The sequence below is a fragment of the Canis lupus genome, chromosome 21, assembly GCF_048164855.1.
Source record: "Canis lupus baileyi chromosome 21, mCanLup2.hap1, whole genome shotgun sequence".
Taxonomy (NCBI): Eukaryota; Metazoa; Chordata; class Mammalia; order Carnivora; family Canidae; genus Canis; species Canis lupus.
In genome coordinates this window covers 54,703,615-54,728,875 of record NC_132858.1, presented here as the reverse complement: position 1 = coordinate 54,728,875, position 25,261 = coordinate 54,703,615, and the positions used below count along the sequence as shown (strand labels likewise).

At 56.3% G+C, this 25,261-nt stretch overlaps 1 protein-coding gene across 15 annotated transcripts in view; it reads left to right on the top strand.

Annotated features, from left to right (window-relative positions):
• The window catches only part of IKZF1 (IKAROS family zinc finger 1), a 91,630-nt gene that overhangs the window by 26,940 nt on the left and 39,429 nt on the right, over positions 1–25,261 (top strand). The gene's annotated exons all lie outside the window — the stretch shown is intronic.

Sequence of the window (25,261 nt, the reverse complement as noted above, 5' to 3'; positions counted from 1 at the left end):
ACCAAGCCATGAGTTCGAGGACAGATTTGTAAGAGTAACATGTTGTTAATCGATTAGTCCGGTGCCAAATCTCCCCTTCGTGGTCAAGTTTACGCAGAGTGCCAAGGTGGCTCAGAGAGGCGGGCGCGTGGCTAGGACGCTTCTCGGCAGCCCCCCGGGGTGGGGGGTGCAGAGAGTTTTTCCCGATGGAAAGAGAAAGCAAGCTTCGGTCTAATTGGAGATTGGGCAGCGGGCTCTTGAGGACGGATGCTAAGCCCGCTTATCTAATCAGCAGTTAGAGGAAGTTGTTTTTATCTGTAAAATGCATCTCTTCTGAGCTGATAAACCCCATCTTAGCTGGGGAGAAATATTATCTAGCAGCATCTGAGCATTAGCTGCAGAGCTCAGGCATGCTCAGACGGGGTGCGCCCTTGTGAAAGCAGTCGCAGGGCACAAACGGCCGGACTTCAGCAGGCTGACAGTCTTGGCTTGGGTTTTTTCCCCTTTTCCTCGGAGGTGAAACGAACTGCTGAGTATCCCTCAGATCCTCGCCCAGCTCGCCCTGTCGGTTCCCTGCTCCTCCTCATAGCTGAGGTATTGTGCAAGGGTTCCGATGGAGCAAAGTTGTAAAATTCTGCATTACTCATCTTGCGGTTCGCTGTCCCTATCTTGGAACACCTCGTGGAGAGGGGAGGTGTTGTCACCAGGACATTTCCAAACCAGCATGATTCCCGTTGGAAAGACTCATGTTCTTGAATCTCCCCAAATATGAGACATGGCCTTAAAAAGAAAAAAAGTTGTTTGGCCTAAGACTTTCAGATTTTGGAAAGAGGCTGTTACGTACCAGGTACATTGCTTCCCATTGAAAAGTAAGCAGGGTTTTTTTTTCTATCACCTCCACGCTACACGTGGGAGACACGATCTCCGCAGGGTGCCGTGGCGGGTGGGCGCGCTGAAGGAAGAGCAAGCGACTGTGCGCTGTGCCGCTACCAGTTTTTAGTAGGTTTTGGTGTAGGCGGCCGGGACTGTAAGCACGGCTTCAAGAACACTCCTTGGAGAAAACTGAAAGTGGTTTGTGTGTGCGTGTGTGTGTGTGTGTGTGTGTGTGCTCTGTGTATACGTCTGTAGTATGTGCCTGTGGTGTACCTGTGTGCATGTGTAGAGTGTGTGTGGTATGTATCTGTGTGGTGTGTGTTTATACGAGCGTGTGTGTGGTGTGTGGCATCTCTGTGCACGTTATGTGTGGTGTGTGTTTATGTTGTGGGGTGTGTGAGTGGTGTGTGTTGGTGTGTGCATAGTATATGTGATGTACGTGTATGTGTGTTATGTGTTTATGCATGTGCTGGGCGTATATTGTATGTACTGTGTGTCTGTGGTGTGTGAATATATGGCGTGTGTGGTGTATACGTGTTTGTGTGGGGGGTATACCTGTGTGGTGTGTGTATCAAGTGTTCATGCACACAGTGTGTGTCTGCGTGCTGGATGTGTGTGTGTGTACGCATGTGGTGTGTGTGCGTTGTAGTGTGTGTCTGTGTGGTACATGCCCGTGTGGCATATGCATGTCTGGTATGTGTCCATGTGGCATGTGCGTGTCTGGTACATGTCCGTGGCATATGTGCGTCCTGGGTGGTACGTGTCCGTGTGGCGTGTGTGCGTCCTGGGTGGTATGTGTCCGTGTGGTGTGTGCATCTCTGGTACGTGTCCATGTGGCATGTGTGCATCCTGGGTGGTAAGTGTCCGTGTGGCGTGTGCGTGTCTGGTACGTGTCCCTGTGGCACATGCGCATCCTGGGTGGTACATGTCCGTGGCGTGTGTGTGTCCTGGGTGGTACGTGTCCGTGGCGTGTATGCGTCCTGGGTGGTAGTGGACAAGGGATCACAGTTGTTCCCTGGGAGGAGCGTGTGTAGGCCCAGGATGTCCCCGGCTCTGCTGCTCTCCCGCCTGCCGACCGTGGCAGGTTGCTTCCCCTCACTTGTGTCCCAGGAGCTGACAAGGGTCACCGGCCCGCTGTGCTCTGTGGGGGGACTGGACAGGTGGGGGCCCACGTAGACGATGCTCCGTCGGGGCCGCTGTGGGGAGGTCGTTAGCGCCGCTGGTGGACTTGCAGCGAGACGTTCTGCGGGACCTGGGAGACGTGTGCCCACGCACCTGCTGGCAGGTGACCTCGCGGAGAAGCCTTGACGCGCCGCATCCCTGCAAAATAAGGCTTCCAGAGAGAGCAGGGCGCAGTCGGCGTAGCAAGGCCCCCAGGGTCACAGGACAGAGCAGGGGCCGAGGAAGAGGCCAGCCCGGCTGGACACGATGCCACTCCCGGCCCCTGGGCCCCGGCCCCCGGCAGGCACACCCTGTCAGCGGGGCGTGCAGGGGGACTACGGGCCGGTGAGCTGTCCGTTCGCTTCTGTCCCACGAGGGCCAGCATGTCCTTGCCTGCTTGCACCTGCCGGTTAATGACCACAAAGTTCTGGAAAGTTCTCAAGGCCCGACCCAAAGCAGAGCCACCACAGAAGGCTTCTGCTGCTGAGCCCACCTTGGGATTTCTGGAGATGCCATTTCTGTTGGCCTCACGTTGTCCCAACCTCAGCTCCCCCGACTCTTGGGAAGGGCCCCTCGGTAGCACTCCTACCCAGAGAGCCCTCGCTCGGGCCAGGCGGCCGCCTTCGTGCCCGACATCCCGGGCATCGCGGCCAGGCGCCACAGTAATGCCGAGCGCAGCTCCGGGACTGGGGTGTAGCAAAGGAGGAGGTGCTCCTCGCTGAGCCAGGCAGAGGGGAGGGGGGCTGGGGAGGACTCCCAGGGTAGACGTTTGAGCAGGTGGGGAGGGGAGCCACGCTGGGCTTCAGGACTGGGGGCTGGGTGGTGGGCAGGAGGGTGGGCAACAGGCCAGAGTCCCCAGGGAGTGAGGCCCGGTGCCCAGGGGGCCCGTGGGGAGTGGCCCTGCAGGATCTGGGTGCCGGAAACATCACTGGTCACAGGAGGCAGGGAGGCGGGACTTGTGCCCGCGTGGGAGGGCTGTGGCGGGAGGAGCCGGGCCGTGGGGAGGCTCCCCTGCGTGGCCACCATATACGTCCACTTGCTCAATGTGGGAACGTGCAACAGGTGGCTCAGCCTCCACCTTGGGGACGGCAGTGATTTCCCTGAATGGAATGGAGAGTTGGGGCCGACTTGATCTCTGTTGGCCGTCGGTAGCCAAGGAGCCTTCTGGAAGGCAGGATGGGTGAGAGGCAGAGAGAGACGGTTCTAGCTCTAGGATCCGAGAGAGGGATGGTGGAGATCAAGGGCCTTGAGACATGAATGTGGATGATTGTCCAGGAGAGAAAGCAAGGAAGGAGGCAGGGAATGAGCTGTTGGGTTCCGGTGAAATTTCTAGAAAGAAATATGGCGGAGAGGCCACTACGAGGAGAGATGATAATGAGGGTGAGAAGGGCGGGCAGTGCTGGAGAAGGGCATTTGGGGGAGCAGCGGTGGGTCCCCCAAAGGAGCTCAGGGGGTTGGAGGTCCACGTCAGGATGTCGGGGAGCCTCAGGGAGCAGGCGCAGGGTAGGAAGGCAGCCCTGCCTGCGGGAGGGGAATCTGAAGGTGTGGGAGGGCAGCGGAAGGAGCAGGTGGAGACGGAGGGTTCCATGCTAGAGCCCAAGTGGAGGCCCGGGAAGGCCACGGGGCCACGGGGAGCTGGGCTCGGCTCCGCCCATGCCATGTCCAGGCCCGCAGCGCGCCCCCAGACGCCCGCGTGGCCATCTCCCTCACTGCCCTCGGGCTCCGTGCAGAAGTCCCCAGCAAGGCGGCCACCCTGAGCCCACCTCACGGCATCGCCGGTCCCTCCCCTGCCGCTGCCACTCAGGGAGAAGGCGCCTTTCTGGGATTTGCTCAGTCTGCACCCCCAGCACCTGGGCCTGGCGTGCCCTGAGTAGGCCTTCAGGGCGTGTGCCACGTGAGAGCAGGGAACGGGGGTGTCGCTCTCCCAGGGGGGAACCCAGAGAGGAAGTGAAGGGAAGGAATCGAAGGCTGGGCCTGAATTTGAGACTCAGCATGTGGATCGTTGTAGGTCACTGTTTCTCAGTGGGCACCGTCGGTATTTGGGGTGGCTTCCGTCCCTCCCCCTGGGGTATTAACTCCTCATGTCACGCCTCGCCCCATACAGCCCCACACATTTCCCGGGGTTAAAAACCCTTCCGTGGGTTGAAGCTGTAGAGCCCGAGCCCTTGGTCCCCACACCCTCAGCCTTGGTCTGATTCACATGGTCGGTGGTAACCTGGAACCTGGCTGTGGGTTTCTTTTCTAGAAGGAATACTTGCAGGGCAGCCCAGGGGCTCAGCGGTTAAGCGCCGCCTTCGGCCCAGGGCGTGACCCTGGGGTCCTGGGATCGAGTCCCGCATCGGGCTCCCTGCATGGAGCCTGCATCCCTCTCTGCCTGTGTCTCTGCCTCTCTCTCTCCTCTCTGTGTATTCTCATGAATAAATAAATAAAATCTTAAAAAAAAATAGAAGGAATACTTGCAGAAAAAAACAGGCCATAGGTGGTTGAAGGGCTTGGATCCTGGCACGTCCACCATGTTCGTGTCTCCAAAGCTGCACGTTTGCTTTGAAAAGTTTTTTTTTGTTTTTTTTGTTTTGTTTTGTTTTGTTTTGTTTTCTTTTTTTACAAAGAGACATCAAGGTTTATCTTCATTTTATTCTAACAACTGAAATTCAGGATCGCGTCGGACCTGACTTACTAGAGGAAATAAAACCGGCTCTTAGCTACTGGGGTAAACAGTTAAACAGCACTTTCTTTCCTGGGTTGTCGGTCCCCATTTCATTTTCTGCTTCGTTCCATCTGTGCTGAAAGCAGAGTGAGCGCGGAGTGTAAAACAGCCAACCGACATTTCGTTAACTTTCCTTCTACATGGGGTTTCAGAAAGAAATGGAAAAAAAAAAAAAAAAAGGTTTTGAGCTGTGGTTGCCAGTTGCCACCTGTCCTCCTATCTGGTTAGGACATTTTCTGATTTGGGAAGTGTAAATATAACCCAGAAAAAAAAAAAAAAAAAAAAAAAGCAAGCTTCCCCTCCTTTTATGCAAAAGTAGCGAGGCTGACGCGCAGGGCAGAGCCCAAATCATTGCCCTGCGAAGTTTCCAGAGACCCAGTTCCATTGATGCAAAGGCTTTTGTCGCCGAGGCGGGCGGCCCAGGAAGCGCCTCGCTGGGCCCTGCGCGGCCGGGGTGGGCGCCCGGCGACTGCGCCCGCCAGATAAGCCCGGCGTTCTTCAAAGCCTTAGCAGGCGCTTCGCTCGCAGTCACCGCCAACCTGCTCAAACCCTGTGCCCGTTGGGATCCCGGGTGGGGTGGTGTTGACCGCGGCCTACAGGGAGCTCAGGAAGGGAGCCCCCGCCCACGGGGGCCGGAGCCAGCGGACACACGCCCACGGGCACGGATTCGGGGAAGCTGCCGGGCTCGGGGTCAGCTGCAGGTGCCGCAGGCCCACCGGGGTGGGAGGGACTCAATATGCCACCCATGTTGCCAAATTGGAAAATGCTCCAAATGACAGCTTTTTTTTTTTTTTTTTTTTTTTTGAGAGCTGGGCTGAAATACAAGAGCCTCTCATGCTGCTCCCAGCAGCCGGGGACGCTTTGGTGCAGAGCCGGGCCGGGCGGGCGAGCGTGTGTTTGCGGAGCGGGTTGGGGAGGAGGGGACCCGTTGGCACGGTCGGGGCCGGAGGGGAAACGCAGCGTGTCCTGCAAAGGGCTGATTCCAGGGGACTCCGCCGTTGAGGTCACAAGCTAGAAGCACCAGGCGCGCTGGACCGGCTGTGTTAATAAATAGAATGCTCCTCTGCTTTCCCGGGGGCGAAGGGGGCTGCTGGTTTTGTGGCTGGTTGGGGGCAGCGCGACTAGAAAGGCTGTGCGCCACTGGTGAGATGGTCTCATTGCTCTGCCTGTTATCTGCACGCTCGTGTGCGTTACACGGATGAATAACTAACGACGCTTTCCGCGGGAGAGCGGCGGCCTCGCGTGGTCCTTCGAAACGTGAGGTTGAGCTTGGCGTGCGCCCGAGTTTCTCGGGTTAAATACGACTGTGAGGCGCGTGTGTAGATCTAGGGGACAACCCCATCACGTGTCCCCGTGTGCGTGGTGGCCGCAGGAGGCTGGCCATGTGCAGACGGCTGGGGACGCGGTGACAAGTGACCCCAAGAGGCCAGGGGTCGCAGGGGGCCTTTCCACGGCCCTGCCTCCAAGCACCTGCCCCTCTGCCCTGCTTTTGGGAGCAAGCAAGGCGCGTGTGTTGGTGTGTCGGCACCAGGCTGCCTCCCGGGAGCGTTTCCCCCGCGGGGGACGAGGCTGCAGGCTGGCGATTTCCACGGAATTGCCCGGGAGCCCTGAACACCCGGTGTCATCCCCCTGGGGCGGGGGTGACCCTGGAAGACGCTCGCTGGCATGACCCTGGAAGGTTCCAGCGCGCACGGCGGCCACGTGCTCTCAGGTGCGGGGCTGTGACAGCGAGGCCAAGCACCCCCGGGAGCCCCGCAGGCGGCCGCGGACGCTGTTCCATTAGCGCCCTGGGAACCCCAGGAATTCTCCGGCGCTCACCGTCCCCACCCTGCGCAGCCGAAGGCGGAGGCGAGACGTAGGGGCCCTGCGGGGTCCCCAGAGCTCCCCGAGGGAGCCGGCCCCGCCGTCGGGATGACCGCTAACCGTCACCTGGGGCGGCCACCACGTGGCTCATCCCGGTGCTGCACGCAGTTTGATCTGTCGCTGGTGCTGGTGACATTCGTGTTGGTAGAGAAGGCTGTGGTTTTGAGTGAAGTGGTTTTATTCCTGAGAAGATAACAGAGTTATTTTGTCATTAGAGACGCTGCGTTTACTCACCGTTTGAAAACAGTATGATTATTACTAATTGACGGTCTCGATACCGAACCTTATAGTTGACTTTGGAACTGCGAGTGTTAAAGATTCTGTTGGTGGTTTGCATGTGTCCATCTGGGACTGTTTTCACAATTTTTTACGATTTTTTTTTTTTTTTTTTTTACAATGCTCAGCATGGGGCTCAGACTCGTGGCCCTGAGATCAAGGGTTGGGGGCTCCACCGAAAGAACCAACCAGGCGTCCCCCGCCAGCTGTTTTTTCTTACTGATCCAGCGTCTCCTAAAAATTGTAGGTTCAGGCTCCTCTGTGGGTGCACGCGGCCCCCAGGCACCCCCTCCGGATGCTCCGCGTGGGTCCTTCCCGTCGGACCCCAGGCAGACGGGCAGCTTCAGTCCCGGTCTGGGGGCAGAGGTTTCACAGACAAGTCATGACCGGCATCCCTGGGACCTGCCAGTGCAATGCGGGAATCACGTGTCCTAGGACAGCAGTGCCCAGCGAAAATAGCATGAGACCCACGGCCATAATTCTCAATTTTCCAGCAGATACATTCAAAGAGAGAAGTGGCACCGGTGAGATCAGTTTTCACCGGATTTAACGGGGTGTGCCCAGGGGCCTTTATTTGAGCCTCCGTCCAACAAAAGCATCATTAGTGAGTCCTGTTCTCTTTTCTTGTGTCCTCGAAACCCAGTCGATGCGTACAGCGCACCTCAATCCAGAGTGGCCACGTCTCCAGGGCTCAGAAGCCACCTTGGCCAGGGGCCACCTGCCGGATGGGGCGGACCTAGAGGGATGGAGGGGAACCATGTCCCCTGTCCTAGAAAACCTTTTTAGATCCATCCTCCCCGAAATGTAGCCCAAACCTGGTCACTCATCACCTCTCCAAAGTAGTATTCAAATCAGTTTTCTCTTTAAAACATTTTCTCAATTGTCCTTACCCATGAAGGTGAAAATTTGCTTTTTTTTTTTTTTTTTTTGGTTCTTCCATTCTTGGCCACATTTGAGAAAATCTAGGTCCCTTCCAATCTTCACATCAGTTCGATCTATTTTACATGGCTCTATTTTGGCGATCCGTCTTGTAGGCATTTGATCAAGTGCAAAATAATGAGAAGACAATTACTGAGAGCAAAAATTCACAGTAAAGATGAATAACAAGGCAAAATGTGAACATGTCGAAGGGAAGCAGTTTTCCAAAGCAGAATGGCCGAGCTCAGTACAGGAGTCGAGTGCTTTTAGTTTAAGTTTTCGTCCATTCATTCTCTTCTCCTGGTCTCTTTATGGTAATTCGGGGGAGGGGGGGTTGGCAAATCCTCCCGAGTTTCTTGAAACAAGGCGGTTGCTTTATAGACACAAAGCGTGTTACACAGGCCGGCCGCCGAGGACAGGCCCTAAGTGAAGCAAGCTTCGGAGACGGACGCCATCGCATCTGTGAAATCGTTTGCAAAAATTGTGTTGAATGAAGCTTCTCAATATCTTCGTAAAAGACTCTGCTGCAACCGAGATGAAGCAATGGAGCAGAGGTGGTAAAGGAGAGGCTTTTTTTTTTTTTTTTAATGTTAATAATGGGAAAGAAGCAGCAGTCTGCCCGTGCGGCAGCCTGAGAGGACCAGCCTGAGGTCTGCCCCCAGCACCCAGGGCCCGGGGCGCGCCCTGGCGCTCGACACCCCCAGCTGCGTGCAGCCCAGACCCCAGCCTTCCTGTGCGCGGGCGCCCTTCCTGCGTTTCAGGAGACAGCGTGCACTTGTGTGGCCGCCGTGTTTCCTGAGCACTCCCCGATCCCCGGACTCACAGATTCAGCCCTGGAGCTCTGATTGCACTATTTCTCTTTTGAGCCTTTTCCTTTTCTCTCCCTCCCCCTCTCTCCTTCAGTTGAACGCTGATCTTGATACAGTGTCATCAAAATCCTATTACTTGGGTCCAGGGGCCAGCGACTGAACCCTTTTGCCCAGGAATAAACCATTGCAGGAGGCTAGAGGCAAGGTGGCCCCCGTGCCCTCGGGTCCCTTGTACCTGTACAGTAGGTAACCTGGAGTCCCGGCCCACGAGTCTCAGGGTCATTGGCTCTTGCTTTCCATGGCTTGTTACGTGAATTAGACAGGAATGCCCTGGCCTCGGTTACTGACGACCAGACCTGCTTCTTTGTCAGAAAGGGCTGAACCAGACAAGGACCCGTGTGCCGTCCGTAAGCATCAGGGGCGGGTACACATCCCTTAGCTGCATGGACATGCAGCTCGATCCTGTGGGGCAGTGCTGGGCTTCCAGGCCCCAGCAGGGAGACTTGTCCTGGATCCACACCCAGGCCCCCTACAGCTCCTGCGGAGACAGCCCTGAGCCCACACCATTGGATACTTGAGGCTGGGTTTTCTGTCTCTTTCAGAAATTATCCAAAGTCTGCTAGAAATCTAGAATTTTTTTTGAAGATTTTATTTATTTATTCATGAGAGACACAGAGAGAGAGGCAGAGACACAGGCAGAGGGAGAAGCAGGTTCCGTGCAGGGAGCCTGATGTGGGACTTGATCCTAAGACCCCTGGATCACAAACTGAGCCGAAGGCAGATGTTCAACCACTGAGTCACCAGGCGCCCTGGAATCTAGAATTTTGAACACATGGTTGAACTAACCCGGCAGCCCTGCCCCAAGGTTTAACTGCAAAGGGGTGAGACTTGTTTTGGGGGCTGCCATAAATGTTCACCCTAGAAGAATCCCCCCGGAAGAGGAGTCGTGCTTGTTGTTGTAGAAGGTTTTGAAGGAGGAGGTCTGGGTCAAGTCTCGGCCCTTAGCCTCGCCGCCTCCGTGGGCGGAATACACTGAGTGAACCTGCATTTCTCCTAAACGCAGATTCTATAAAGCGCTGTTTTAGGAGCCTGTGAACCTGCCTGCCTGGGTTAAAAAGATGGAAATTTGCCTTGTGTTTACTGCTTGCGTGTGCTCATGCATAGCTGGCTGGCTGGATGGGGGGACGGACGGGCGGGCGGACGGTTGGGCAGGCGGCGCCCTTCTCCAGCCCCTGTGCTCCCGTCTTGGTCCCTTCCAGTGAATCCCTGACGACGTCACTGGGCCACATTTAGAAGCTTCCTCTCTTGGGACGCGGCCGACCCGTAAGGGCCCGTTGCTTCCCTCACCTTTACTGGTTTGCCCTCTAGGAAACGTGTTTTACACCTTCCCAGGTACTTACCCAGGTTTCTATGAGCTAGAATTCCTCCACTGTTTTGGCACAAGACATGCAACAAGCACGAAGACGCCTGTGGTGCCAGGCCTAGCACTCGGGCGTGAGCTGCCCCTGGGGGGCACCGGCATATTTTGCCCCCGTGCCCTGCATTCAGCTGGACTGCAAGATCCTCGCGGGCCGGTAGCCATCTCCTTCCCTCGCTTCTCCATCAGCGTGGGGAAAGTGGGGGAAAGCAAGGACGCGGGGAACATCCCACCTTACGGAAACAGTCAACCCAATGGGTGGTGAAAAGCCTCTCTCTGGTGTCTTTCAGGAGACCCGCTGTAGAAACAGAAAATCCCCTCGGGAGGGAGTTGAAGTCAGAGCCAACATTTGAACCCACCAAGTGAACACAGTCAATGCAGAAGGGAAAGGAGCAGTGCCTCGCGGCTCAGAGGAAAATAAGATGTGTCATCTACAAATTTAAGTCAAATCTAGATGGGAAAAGATAAGGGAAATGAGGACTCTCAGTTTGGCTGCACAATTAGAATTTACTTTGCAGCCTAGAGCCTGTGAGGGTCACTCCCTCTTGTCCTCTCCTGACCCATGAGGAGACAAACAATCCAAATTAGCAGCATCCCAGGATGTTAGAAATGATTTCTGTGTCCTATATTGAATTATTGTCTTATCGAAATGCTCATAGGCACATACCATGAATTTAATTTATCCCGGGCAGCCTTGGCAATTGAAAAGAAACCTGAATGCTTATTGACACGTTTTGGAGCACAATAGTGTCTTCCAAGTGCAATCACTGAACGTGAGCTGCTAGGCTAGACGTCACGGGGCATCAGGCTGTACGAGCACTGGCTCCCTCCAGGAGTTAAATACATTGTCTACACCCGCAGGGAGCCCCAGGAGCCAGACACCATGGTAGTTTTGAAGCTGGAGTGGCATCAGTGTCCCGGAAAGCAAGGCAGCAAGCTGCAGGTGGGATTGAGGGGCTTGGAGCATCAGTTAATGAGACAGAAGCTTCCCAAGTACCTGCTTTGGCCCAGGTTCCCTGCCGGGGACAGCGGTGGCCACAACACAAAGGACTCATGGGCTCAGGGAGGTAACCTTCTGTTCTGAAAAGGATGCAGTTGAGCAGAGAGAGAGCGATAGTAAAAAAAAAAAAAAATGAAAAAACATGGAATGAACTATCTTCTTGTCTCACAGACAGCTCTGCCTGGTTTTGAACATCTGCTGGTTTAAGTTAAAATATTGAGTTTGACGCACTGAGGCTCCTGGTGGAAGGCACTCAGGGCAGCACCGCCATCACCCCCATGGGAAGGTGACTCGGCTTCTGTCTGCAAGTGGCTGAGACAAGAAAAATGGAGGGGCGCCTGCTGGCTGGGTCGGCGAGCATCTGACTCTTCATCTCAGCTCAGGTCTTGATCTCAGGGTCACGAGTTCAAGCCCCGCATTGCAAACACACACACACACACACACACACACACACACACACACACACACAAGGAAAACGTAGGCAAGCCCTGGTGCTCGGCCTTCCCTCCTCTGCCCCCACCCCGGGGCACCTCGCAGGGTGCGCCCTGCCTCCGTGCGGCTGTACAGTGCCCCCCCCAAGAGCTGCCCCAGATGGAGGACCCCTCAGCTAACTGGCGCCCGTGTGTAGGTCCTTCAGCGCCGCAGGTGGGCCAGGGCCCGCGTGTCTGCGCACCTGCTGGGACGGCCTGCTCTAGGCTCAGGGAGACCAATTATCAGCAGGGTCTTGAACCAAATCCCTATGTGGAGAGCCTCGCGGGCAGCCGGCGCTGTGTCAGCTCCTCCCTAAACCACGAGGACCGTCCCTGCCAATGAGGACAGCCACGCTAGGCGCCCCCAACGTCCCCATCCCCCGCTGACGTGTCCCGGGCCCCTCTGAGTGCTCACTTCCCCGCACTGTCCCTGCCACCCCCTGGCTGCGTGCCCCAGCCCCTTGGCACACGCGGCACCCGGAGGACCCTGCGGGCCTGGAAGGGAGCACGAGGGATGGAGGACGCCCCATCAGGGCTCTGGGGAGCTGCCCTCCGTCCAAATCTGCCTTCGCCCTCCGGATGCAGGACTCCCTCTGTTAGTCTGCGGAAGCGTGGATGTTAAACCCGTTCTCCGTGTTTGCGAGCTTTCATGTTCTGGCTCTGGAGGGCAGCACCTTGCATGGGGCCCCAGCTCCCCTAATGCAGCTCGGGCAGGCACAAGGGGCTGTGGTAGGCTTGTGCAGCCACGACCCGCATTAACTGTCTGATGAGAACACGTGCGCCGGTTTCCCCGAAACACACGCATCTCTGTCACCTTGTCCCTGCACATCTGGTACTTGGACCTCAGGTGAGGACCTGGTGCACATCCCTGTCCTGTTGGGCGGCATGCGTTTCACGTCAGGCTGGCGAGATCGTTTTGGGATGACTGTGTGCCCCAGACCTAAGAACAAGGGTGTGAATAAGAGCACTCCTTCCCCTTACGATGCTCTTTCCCCCACATCCCTGTGAGCAGCTCAGCTGGAAACATAACCTTTTTTCTTTTCTCTGTAAAGTTTAGATTAAAAAAAAAAAAAAAGATGAGATTGGCACCAGTGGGCTGCTGAGGGCTCCGCTGTCTGATCTGACTCCTCTGGGACCGCTGGCCTCACCGTCTGCACAGCACATGTAAAAGGAAGCAGTCTGTGATACTTTATCAAGGATCCAGGCTGAAGGTCAAAGCTTTATAAACCATTGACGACTAAGATTTTGCAAGTTCCTTAAAAGGAGCAAAGCTCACAGCAGGAAAAAAAAAGAAAGAAAGAAAGAAAGAAAGAGAAAGAAAGAAAGAAAGAAAGAAAGAAAGAAAGAAAGAAAGAAAGAAAGAAAGAGAAAGAAAGAAAGAAAGAAAGAAAGAAAGAAAGAAAGAAAGAAAGAAAAAGAAAAAGAAAAAGAAAAAGAAAAAGAAAAAGAAAAAGAAAAAGAAAAAGAAAAAGAAAAAGAAAAAAGTGCCACCATTCCCACTGGAACGCTCCTTTAATTCTTTGCTCCAGGCGAGGTCAGACCGGTGCAAGGCTGTGTCCATCACGTTGTTAGCTGAGTTTAACTTTTACTCCTGTAAATGGAAATGTCATCATTAAACAAATCAGTCTTTAAACAAAAACAAATCTTCAATCCAGAATTTCCACCGCTCAGTGTAAATGTCCTGTGTGGTGTCGCAATTTCGTGCATCAGGTGCAGGTGGCCTGTTATTGATGCAGGAAGGTTTCTTAGAAAGTTTAAGTGAAAGAGAAATTGGTAGAAAGTGTGCTTTACGACGCCAGCTTTGGGGGCAAGTCCCCAGCGTTCAGTCGGACAATACTGTCCTGCTTGTGAACGCGTTTCCCTTCCCACTTAGCCACCTCCTTGGGTCAGGAGGGCTCACATCCCAAGGTCCACAGAGAGATGGGAGATCCACGAGCAAAGGGAGGGACATTTTACTGTGACCAAAATATGGAGTCTGTTCTTTATTTTGGAAGAACAAAGAAAATCTCAAGATTTTCCTATGATTATGCCAGGGGCATTTTCAAGAATTCCCATTTCAGGGAGACCCTTGTCCGTTGATTTCTCATCGGTAGGCCACAGCTTTTGAATTAGTAAATAGGGAAAGAAATTAATTTTTTTAGCTCGTCAGGAAAACTAATTCTTTGACGTTTTCAGTGACTGCTACTGGGCGATGACATGGCTGACTTTCCAGAATCCACGGGAAAGAGCATGTGAGGCCCAGCCACAAAGGAAAAAAGAATTGCTGATAAGGGATTTCATGAGATGCCCTGCAAATTGGCTATTAGCAAAATTCTCACCTCAAAAAAAAAAAAAAAGAAAGAGAGAGAGGCGGGGGGGGTGGATACGTACATTGAGAAGCAGTTCTTTTGGGCACGTTCTTTGAGGTAAGACACCTTTGGAAGGTGCTGCTTCCTCATCACTATGGCACCAAGATCAGAACAAGAGCGCGGTGGGTTTGAAACCACGGGCGTCACCCATACCAGCTGCAGAGGCTCGGCTCACTTGAAAACGGAGTCCGGGCACCATCTTGTCTCGGGAATGCGCGAATCGAGTGAAGCCCTGGGCCAGATGTGGCGTGGAGCCGGCGACGCTTCTGAGCACACACGGGGAAAACGGTGAACGAGAGCAAGCAGAGCAGAACTTAGTGCGAAACAATTCCAGAAAGGGAATGGCCATTTCATGCAGCAGTCGTACCCGCCCATTGAACAGAGTGCGCCCGACACGGGCGCCACGGAGGGAGGCCAACAGCCTCTGCTCTTCTAACTGCTTGGTGGGAAACAGAGTGCACTGGCTCGGGGCCGTGGCTGAACCTAGCCCCCACCCCATTCTTTCTCTCGACTCTACAGAGAAGACAGGTCCCCATGCCCAGGCCACCTGGAATGGCCGTTGGTACTTGGAGTCCTTGGGCCTCCACTTGGCTTCATGAGGTCGATTAACCAATCTTCGCATCGCGCAACCCATACAAACCCAAGTTTTCTGATTCTAAACTTTGTGTTCTTTCAACTCTCTCTTGCTACCATTTTTTTTTTTAATATTAAGCCTGTGTGGGGGTTTTTTTTATCTTTGTTAACATCCAAAGAGTATTAGCTGAAGGACATCTTGAAAAATACTGGTATTGTTGGGAAACTGGTAGGAAGATTTGGTTGTGATACCTCTGGGCCAGTCTAGCTTAGTTCATGCAGCACTTATTGGGCAGGCAGTGAGGAACCCTCTGCCTTGTGAGGGCGAGTGGCACATGCCCAGGGCCTTCCTCAGGGAGCAGGATACACGACATGCTGCAGCGGAGGTATCAGAACCCACAAGCGGGCAAGGACCCGAATCCTTTTTGATGGGATGTGTAGGATTTCAGAAGATGTGACATATATTGTACCCCTTCAAGAATGGGGTAGAATTTTTAGGGATGGATAAGAGAAAGGAGAAAGTGATGGATTGAGGGGTATGGGGGGACATAACAGAGGCCCGAGGAAGCCCAATGGGATCTTTGATTTCTGCAGGGGCCCCATGGCAGGGAGGATCCTGGGAGGAGGGGCTGACCTCAGGGAAGGGCTTCAGTGGATGTATTCAATTCCCTAGGCAGGTATGGTCGTGGAGCTGATGAGGGTTGGGGAGGGGGTCACTGGCATAACTCCCCCCCAAAAATGAATGCCATCTTGGCCCATCACTTGCCTTTCATCAGGTCTTACGGCACGTATCACCCTAACTGAAACTCTGCCCCATTTAGACCATTCACGCTTCTATTTTAGGTCATGTTATAAGATCGGTAAGAAATAAGATGGGGGCAGGCAGGGACCCTCCATGCAAAGGCTGACTCAAGGCTTTGGAAACAAGACAGTGTATCATTCAGAAAGCTGCAAGTCTGAAAACACCAAAGTTAGGTACGAGAACCCACGTGAAAAACAAATGAAGTGACCTGCAGGTCAGTTGAGGTGTCTGAGCAGAGGTATGCAAAGCAGCAGCAGTGTGTGGGGGTGCCCCCGGGAGGACCTGCAGGCCTGGGTTTGAATCACCATCGGCGACCACGGGGCCATGCGCCAATGCCATCTGCTCAGAGGAGCATGGAGGGGAACCCTGGGGTGCACGGGGGTCAGGCCTTCTTGATGTGGGGTGCAGCCACCAAGACCAGTCTGTGTGTCTCCAGAAGGCCGTGAAATCCGTCCCTGCCCACCACTGTTGGCTTGCAGGACGCAGGTGCCACGTTTGGGAAGTGCGCGGCTCCACCGGTAATCCATTCCATCCATCTCCTGATGTCGAGACAGAGTTTGCTTGCGGCAGATTTGGCAACTGGATAGAGAACCCCCAGACAGAGCTTGGAGGTGGGCAGGTGGGAGGGTGCCTCGGGCTTCGATAGTGTATCACGCCGACAGACTCTGACGACGGCCTACGTCACGTGTAGAGAGCTGCCTCATTCCTAACCGTTAGAAATGTGTCACTGAAGTGTGAAAACATTTGTGCTGTTAGATTTCCCATCATTTTCTGCTCTTTCATTCCCTCTCATTTGCATCGGTTACTCATACATGTAGATCTTCGGTGGGATGCGGACGACTGCTCTGTGTGTCGGTCTGTGAAAAGACACTGTGGGCACGCTGAGCTTCGTGGTGCCCCTTGGCTCCTGGGTCTCGATGGCTAGCTCCAAGGTGGTGTCACAGCGGGTCCTGCCCGTGTCACTGGATCAGCGAACAGACGACAGAGCGGGCTTGCTGCGGAAGACCCGCTCTTGAAAGTGCTAGGCGTGCTTTCCAGCACAGGGGATCGGCGTTTTAACACGGTGACGCTCGTTGTTTGAGTCGGGTCGTGAGCACACCTCCGAACCAAAGCAACCAGTGACCGACTTTATTATAAGTTCTGATTTGGGATCATGAAACATTTACTACATCACGATTATTCATTAGACGCCCTCTCTCTCTTTATGTCTGTTGATAGAAAAGCTCTTTGTAGTTTTATGGTATGGGAAGAGGGGTGGATGTAACCCTTGCGTTCGTTGGGTTTTTAAATTTTAGAAAGTCATTTATCTTGATGAGAAATCATAGGTCTTAATAACCTTGATAAACTAAGCTTTGCATGATTACACCTTAAGGTTGAAACACATTTCATTTCATCATTTCCCAGAAGGGGCAATGAATTCACCCATTTCCTGTTTTTAATCTCAGAATGTTCTGTATTTCCTCCATATCTACTTTCCCGGCAGCAAAACCCTGGAAGCGAGTGACACCGAGCTCTCTTACCCCTAAGATTTCTGCACTTGGCACACGGTTGCAATCAAAATCTGCAGTGTCTCTGCTCAGAAATGGGTGTGGGAGGCAGACACTGTCCCGGGCTCGTGGGAAATCGTGACTGGGCCGGCCAGGGAGCCCCTCGCTCGCCTCGATGGGCCTGGGCTCGACACCAGGTCCGCCACAGGTGCTCTCAGTTCACGGTCAGGGGCCTCTCCACCAACCTCTCGTTCATCCAGCATCTACAGGGAGGGAGCATTCCTCCATGACTAAGTCTTCCAAACTATGCAAACCTACCCATTTTATTCTTGGTATGTTTTAACCCTTTGGGATGAGGGATCTTTCTAGAACCTCCCGGCCCCCTCGAGATTCTTTCAAGAACATCTGAAACCACTTGAACCTCCTCTTCTGCACTCAGGCTTCCGACTGTAGATAGGAATTCTAGTGTTCTGCAGGGGTCGTTCGTGGGCGCACATCGGCCACTTATAAACCCCGTGCGCAGGCGGGACGTCACTCTCCTTCATTCACCGGCTCGTGCACTCGTCCCTTTCTCGAGCAGACAGGCTCACGCCCCCGTTGTAGCGGGGTATCGGCTCCCAGATTTCCCAAAGCGCTCCAGAGCGCGAAGAGGAAGTCCTCTCGCGGCAGAAAGAACACCGGCGTTGTCAGACGGTGGAGGTCCCGGACTTCACAAGAGATCATGTGCCTGTGGGGCGTATGTCCGTTCCCTACAGGAGCCTGGCTTCCAGTGCTCTCCTCGGGTTTTAGTGTTTTAAGCACCTTCCTCAACTTTCTAAATTGCGACTTCTACTCTGCTCGGTGCTCAGAGAAGAAAGAACTCTTTCACCGTCCCCGAAACCGTGCACAAGGTAGCTCCAGGGAGTGTCAGAGGGACTCACCCCGGACGGGGCGCGTGAATTTGGCTCAGAGGCTTCTTACTTCTCTTTTTTGTTGCTCGACTTGGAGGCCAGTTTTACTTTCTCATTGTTGTCACCAGTCCGTGCAAATGGATGTCCAGCTTCTGAGTAAGTGTAATGTCAACGGGATGAGGTCAGCCTGCGATGCTTTGACTTCCCCTAGTCTATATTTTTCAGTTTAGCACCTCAGAACGAGGCAAAAGGCATTGTATTTTCGATTTCTTTGATCTTTATTCAGATCCTTCCAATTTAGTTTTTGGTTCCATTTCTTTCTGCCCCTGAAACCCGAAGCCTCAAGTCGAGATGGGAAAGTCTAATGACTGTTCCTGATCAACTGTGCAAATACATCTTCCCATTATTTATTAGACATTTTAAAAAGATTTTTTTGAATTTATTTATTTACTTATTTAGAGATAGAGTATGAGCAGGGGAGGGGCAGAGGCAGAGGGAGAGAGGATCTCCCGCAGACTCCCCGCTGAGCGCAGAGCCAGACACAGGACTCGATCCTATGACCCTGAGATCATGACCTGAGCCAGAACCAAGAGTTGCGTGCTTAACCGCTGAGCCACCCAGGCGCCCCCCTTAGACATTTTATTTCCTTTGGCCCTCAACCATGGCAGACCTTGGAATAATTGATGACCTAAATATGAATATTTTGTTGTTGCAGAGGGTAAAACATTCTCTGTGAATTCCACACACTGTGCATTTCCCCCTCATATAGTGTTAGATGTTTTTCAATACTCGGTGTTCCGAAAATAAATATTGCTCTTAAATAAGCAAGGTTATGGCCTCTCAAATCCCTCTTGCTTGCGTAGAGCTTAGGGTGGGATCTCAGCATAAACGACAGAAGCCGGGCGATCTGAGGCCGGAGGGAACGCAGAGCCACGGCGGTGTGCCGTGCCACGGGCCCTGCGCCTGGCGCCCAGGCTCTTCCTCTCCCGTCCTGTGGATTTGCAGTTCCACTTTTTCCAGACTTTGAGGGCACTGGGTGGAGGGGGAGGGGGGACAAGAGAAACCTGCTTTCCTTTCCCCTTAATCCCACCCGCCACAACTCTGGCCCTAACGGGCAGTTCTCACCCCAGAGCCCCGGCTCGTCCCCACGCCTCCCCTGAGCCGGCCGATGTCCGCTCCCCGCCTGGCACGTGTCTCATGCTCTTTCCCTCTTCCTTGGCCTTTGAGCCTGAAGCTTCATCTGCTAAGATTTGGAAGGGACAAGAGGAAAACGAGTCTGCCCCCTGCCTATGGGTGTCAGCCAGCCATGGCGTTAGGGGCTCTCCCGAGTCACCAAAGGGAGTGAGTGGCCATGAGAGTCAGTCCTCGGGGGGAGACTGAGGCCCGGGCTGGGAGAGGCATGAATGCCAAGGTCTGTAGATGCAGCTGGTCCTCAACCGTGTCCTTATTATTTGAAGGGCATCTCTTGTTAGTGAATCTCTGAATCTACTAGCAAGTTACTAACACTTTCCTCTATTAAATAGTGTCAACAACCCTCTACATACTTCTCCCAGCACCTCTGTCCCCTGGTAGGGGATCCATCTGCGTGGGGACCCAGCCTGTCCCAGAGCCGGGATGCAGGAATTGAGCAGGAATGAGCATGTGCCTTGGGGAGCCCCCACTTTCTGGGTTCCGCCTGCTTTATCCGTAACTCGGGGCTTAAAATACCCCAGGTTTGCCCTCTGTGCGTGAGAGAGGCTTCTTGATAAATTCTCCATCACTCGGAAGACTGAGCTGTTCTCCCAGCCTGCTGAGGGCCGGACTCAGGGGCAGGGGAGAGAGAAAAAGGGAAGACCCAGGATGAGGGGGACAAGGCTTCCATCCCACCCGCCCGGGCCTCCAGGCGGGATGCAGGAGGCAGGCACGGCGCCACCCCCCCACCCCCCGCCACCAACCAAGGGCTGCCCCACAGGGGGTCAAGGTCCTGGTTCGGGGCTCCTGCTGAGCAGCACAGATTCTCCTAAAGCCTCAAATGCCCTGGGCAGAAAGAATGAGGCACCGTTGAGCAACCGATGCAAGGTGTGTGGGGTGCACCTGCTGCAGCGGGGTGAAAGGGAGGGTGACGGGCCGCAGGCAGGGCGGTGGGGCAGTCTGGTGCCGAGGTGAGGTCTCTGCTGCCATTACTTTTTTTTTTTTTTTTTTGGAGAGAAAAAAAAAAAGAACAAGGATCAAAGGTGAGAAACCAAGTTGCCAAGTTGGAAGGCAAAAAAGAACTCAGGCATTTTGGGATCACAGGCTGTTGGTCCCCTGCTAGCCCCAGAGGTCTTCGTTTCCCTGATATTGGGAAGGGTCTCACAAGTCACCAGTGCCCTTGGTGGCAGGCTGTGGCCGAGGGCGGATGTCACAGCCCGGGGGGCACGAGAAGCAGCGCCACCAGGGCTCCGCAAGAGCTGGTTGAGTGGATCCCGGCTTAACTGTGAAGGCGGACGTCAGGGGTCCTGGTTCCACGTGGCACGCCTGGTGTCACGCTGCGCGCACAGAATGTCACGGCGGGGTGGGAACAGTGTGCGAGGCCCGGGACGTCCTCTAGAACCTTCACCCAGGAATTCTGGAGGACGCACACGGGGCGGCCCCAGGCTGAACGTCTGCCCCAAGTCCTCCCCGGACGCGGCCCTCATCTAGAGACCCGGCGGCCTCCACCCGCGAGCTTGCAAGGAATGGATTCGGAGGCCGCTCCTGGGAGGGCCCCACGCGCGCGTGCAAGGGCTTCAGAGGTGATGTCGTTTCCTATAGGAGCAGGCTTGGTGCTCCTCCCGGAAACGAGGGAGAGGGGAACGTGGTTCATTGTAAAGCCTTCACCCTCGGGGCTCCCCATGTGAGTTCAGGGGCCCGGGGGGCGGGCTGGGCTGCGCCCTCCACCCTCCCCACACCCGGTGAGAACGGTAGATAAGGGGTTTCTGGGCAACCTCCTCGCCCTCCAGTGGGAATGACCTCGACCCCGAGCCCCGCTGCTGGTTATCTCCGCGCACAGAAGATGCCGCAAACGGGTTAATTTACAACTTCTTTCTCATCTTTCCCTAGATTTTAGGCTTTTTCCTCTTGGCCTGTTCTCATTTCTTAAAATGGTATTTTTTGTCCCAAAGGGAATCTGCCTGAATGTAGTTATGCTTTCTGTTCATTATTCCATTTTTTTTTTTGTCTCAGCTCCAAAATTAAATTTTTGATTATAATGTAAGGAAATTTTACCCTGTTTAGCTCTGGCTTTTTAAAGGTAAGAGGAAAATGACAGAATGGCCTCTTAGAATTCTTACGAATTTCTGCATCTGGTGCCACTTAGGATAGACACAGAGGGAGCCCGGACCCGAGGTCCTCGGACAGCTGGACTGCAGACTGCAGACCTGGCTGGCCCTTCCTGGGCGCTGAGAACTAGGAAAGCCTTGTGTTTTAGAAGTCTGGTGGGGATGCAGGAAAGGCTCGCGAGAGGGTGAGAGGAGTGTGCATGTGCGTGTGAGAGTGTGCATGTGTGTGTCTGTGAGGCCGCGCGTGACTGTGTGCGAATGTGCGTGTGTGTGTGAGACCGAGTGTGTGGGTATCTCTGTGTATGGATATGCATGTGTGTGTGTGTGTGTGTGGTGAGTAGCTGTACGCGTGCCCGTGTGAGAGCTCACACCTGTGCATACGCGTCCGTGAGACTATGTGTGTGTGCATGTGTGCACGTGTGTGTATGTAGGAGTATTTGTTTCTGTGTGAGTGTATATGAGTGTGTGTGTATGTGCGAATGAGTGTGTGAGAGTCTGTATGTGTGTCAGTGCCTGGGTGTGTGTGAGACAGACAGCGTGTCTCTATGGGAGGATGAGGGTGTATATGAGTGGGTATGTGGGTCTATGTGTAGGTCTGTGAATAAGCGTGTGTGTGAGCATGTATCTGTGCATAAGGGAGTGTGTGTGTGGGTGTGGGTATGTGAGTTTGTGTGTGTGTGTGGGTGTGAGAGCCTGTATCCATGAGTATGGGAGCTTGTGCGTATGTGCATACAGGAGTGTATGTCCGTGTGTGTGAGTGTCGTGGATGGGAGTGTGTGTGCATATGTACCCAAGCGTGAGCGCTGGGCCAAGCCCCGATGCAAGGCCCTTTGGGCGCCCCCCGGGCTGTCCCCGCCGTCAGGCACGGCTTCCTCTTCCCCCGCACCCTCACGGCCGCCCCCCCCACGGCCAGGCCACCGCTTCCCCTTCTGGGCCGTCCCTGTGCCCGCCCGAGAGGATGTGGACGCCCAGTCACAGTCTGACACGGTGGCGCTCGCTGGCCCCGCCTCCCGGCGGCATCTGCTGGGGCTGCAGGAGGAGGAGGAGGAGGAGAGGAAGGAGGAGGAGGAGGAGGGGGAGGAGAAGAGGGAGGAGGAGGGAGGAGAGGGAGTAAGGGGAAGAGGGAGGGGGAGGAGGGGGAGAGGGAGGAGGAGGATGAGGATGAGGATGAGGAGAAGGAGGAGGAGGAGAGAAGGGGAGGAGGAGGGAGGAGGAGTGAGGCAGACAAGGAGGAGGAGGAGGAGGACGGGGAAGGGGGAGGGAGAGGAGGGGGAGGGGAGGAGGAGGGAGGCGGTGTGCACAGGCCCTGGGCGGAATGCAGAAGTTGGGGCTTGGGGGGCCGCGGGTCCTCAGAAGGCCGGACTTTCCGTGGGCGCCGACACCGCAGGGGCGGGGACGAGTGGGGCTGTGCGCGGCCTGGAGGCTGGGAGCCTGTGTCGGGCGCCCGGTCCTGGTGTGTGCTGGGGGGACAGCGTCCTCCCATCTCCCAGGCCAGTGTCCCCCCACCTGGCCCTCTTTGCCCTGACGGCAGACCCCCGCCCCGGCCCCTCTGAGCAGGCCCTCGGGCCCCATCCCCGCCACAGAGGCCCCTGAGCTGCCCGTGTCCCCCCTGCAACCCCAAGGTCGGGGGCAGCCACACCCGCCGCATCTACACTGGTTCCCCGATGCTCCTCATCACGCGCCCTCCTGGGAGCCCAGGCCCCGGACACCTGTCCCACCACACTCTCCACACGCGGACAGGACCGGTGTCCCTGAGAACGAGGATGTCCCCTCGCACGGGGCCCCCTTAGGCCGGGCTGGGGCTTCGTGCGTGGTGCCTGGATTATAAACCCTCTTGCAAGGCTGCATCGTGGGACCGGTCAAGTGGACTTGTTTTGTAAACTGAGGAAGGGCGACAGTGGGGAGGCTGGCCGGCCGGCTCTGCCCTCCAGGTCACCCGGAGGAAGGCGGCACGTCTCCCACCCGTGACAAAGTTGTCATCCCGGTCGCCTGTGTCCAGTTGGGCTCTCAGATCAGATGGGCTACGGGGCAGCCCCGGGTGGGCAAGTGGGCTACGGGGTGAAGAGCACGGGTTCGAGTCCCTGCCTCGCCCGCCTGTCAGGTGACCCGGGCGCCAGCTGACCCCTCGAGGTCCTTGGCCTCCCCGTCGGCCGGGGCTCTGAGTCGCCTGGCAGGGCTGCTTCAGGAGCGGAGCGCTGGGCGCAAGGGTCTCACTGGGGGCGGGCGCCCCGTAGCTGCTCCCTGACGGCGCTCGCCAGCCGGCCACACGGCCCCGACGTTGACCCTGCCTGTCCGGGTCGCCTGGACTCCAGCTGGAGGAAGGCACGGCCTGCCCTGGTCCTTGTCCCGTGCTTCCCAGGAAAGAGCTGAATCATAAAACTACAGAAAGAGGCGAGAAGGAAGAGGAGAACCTCCCTCATTTCAAAGAAATGGTGCTGAAGTGAAGGACAGGACTTTCTGAGCTTCTCGAATCCTGAGAAGCACCTGACATCTTCCAGGAAAAAAGTGTGATATTTGAGGGTTCTTCCCAAGAGATGTGCGACTTTGAGCGAGGTGCCGGGAAGCGGGCGGCTGCTGGGTAATGAGCGGGTCCCAGGCGGGGCGCTGGCTGCCCACCCGCCCTCCCTCCTAGCCCGCAGGTGCACAGGGATGGGATGGGGCCTTGGAGGCCGCGGTCGCGCACGAGGGGACAGAGACCCGGTGAGGCCCTGGGCGGGGACAGTGTGGGCAGGTCCCTAAACCTCCCCTCCATCATCCCATCGGGGGCGGGGGCCTGAGCCCCGGAACCAGCATTGATAAGGAGAGCTTGGAGCTTCCTTGCGAGTGTTGATGAAACACCATATGCTCAGCACTTACGAGGCCCATAACGAGAGAGAGAGGGAGAGAGAGAGAGAGAGAGAGAGAGAGAGAGAGAGAGAGAGAGAGACGGGGGAGGAGGCCGGGCGGGGGTTAGGATCCCTCAGGAGCCCTTGGAGGTGAGCAGCGCACTAATGCTGCTTACTGCACGGCTCCCAGCGGCCACGGCGGGTCTTATGGGCCCGCGGCCTGGGTGCAGTTCACCCCTGGGAAAGGGAGCCCTGCGGGGACGCGGGCCTCACCCCGCAGCGTCTACAGGGCACTCTGCCTGCCAGCTTAGCAAGGGAGGCGGTGGGAGGGAGCCTCGGGACTGCCGGGCGAGGCCGAGCCCCACTACGCCTGGCCCCGGGGCGCAGCCTCCCACGGGTGGTGCATGTGCCCCCGAGGGACGCGGGGCCCACCTGGTGCTCAGGGCCTGTTCCCCCCAGAAGGTAAGAGGCATCGTGGGGTCAGGCTGTGTGGCTTCCAGCCTCCTCCACTGAGCTGCCTTTGTGAGCCCCCCGTGCCAGGGGAGGGGTCCTCATGCCACTGACCCCTGCACGCTGCCACCTGACACCGGGCGGCGGCTGGCACCTGCGGCCTCTCTTCCTCCAGGTGGGGGGGGCGCAGGTGACCTGCCCTTCCTGCGCTTCCCTGCGCGCACTCTCACCCCTGCTCGCAGGCGGCGCTGGGCCTGCCAGGTGTGCTGGGGGCACAGGACCCAGGGCGGGCGGGGAGGGCACCGGGATGCATCCCCCAAGGATGGGCGCCCCGAGCACGGCCTGCTCCTGACGCTCCTGACACTCCTGACGCCCGAGCGGCCCTTCTGGACGCTGCCCGGCCTCTGCTGAGTCACCCCTTGCTTGGAATTCTGGTCGGGACCCCTCGGGGCTTCTGGAGGGGAGGGCCAGCGGGGACCCACCCTCTGGGTGTCCCGGGGGAGATTACTTTATCTGCGGCCTCCCTGAAGCAGGGCCCCGGCTCCTGGAATCTTCGGGGCTTGACATGGTGCCAGCGGGGCCCGGGAGGGAATGGCCCGCGGGGTGTGCGGAGCCGGTCGGGAGCCGCGTGCACCCCCCCCAGCCCTGGCCTGGGCACCCCGCCTGCCCCACTTCCCATCAGGAGCAGCAGCTCTCGGGCGAGCGGCCCCAGGCTCGGGAAGCCAGCAGGTGACCCCCCCCCTCCACCCGCTGCAGAACTGCCATCCTCCTCCGCGCTCCACGTTGCCCCCTCGGCTCCCCTGGCAGCAAGCGTTCGGCCTGTTGTTTCACGAGGGCCGAGCCCACGGGAAGCCACATCTGTGCTGTGGCCCCGTCCGTCCCTCCCTCCGGGTGTGGGGAGCGAGCCCTGCCTCGTGCATGGCGGGGGGGCGGGGGGGCACCCCACAGGTGCTGTCCTTGCGGGGCCTGGATGTGCCAAGGTGGCTGTCCCTACCCGGCCCGGCTACTGACACAGCTGCACAGCCCGCCCTCCGCCCGCCCGGGCACAGCCGCCTGGTGGATTGGCCCCCTCCCTACTGTCTCTGCCCATCGGAGCCAGCAGGCACTCCTCCGGGGTGACATTGGGAATGGAAGG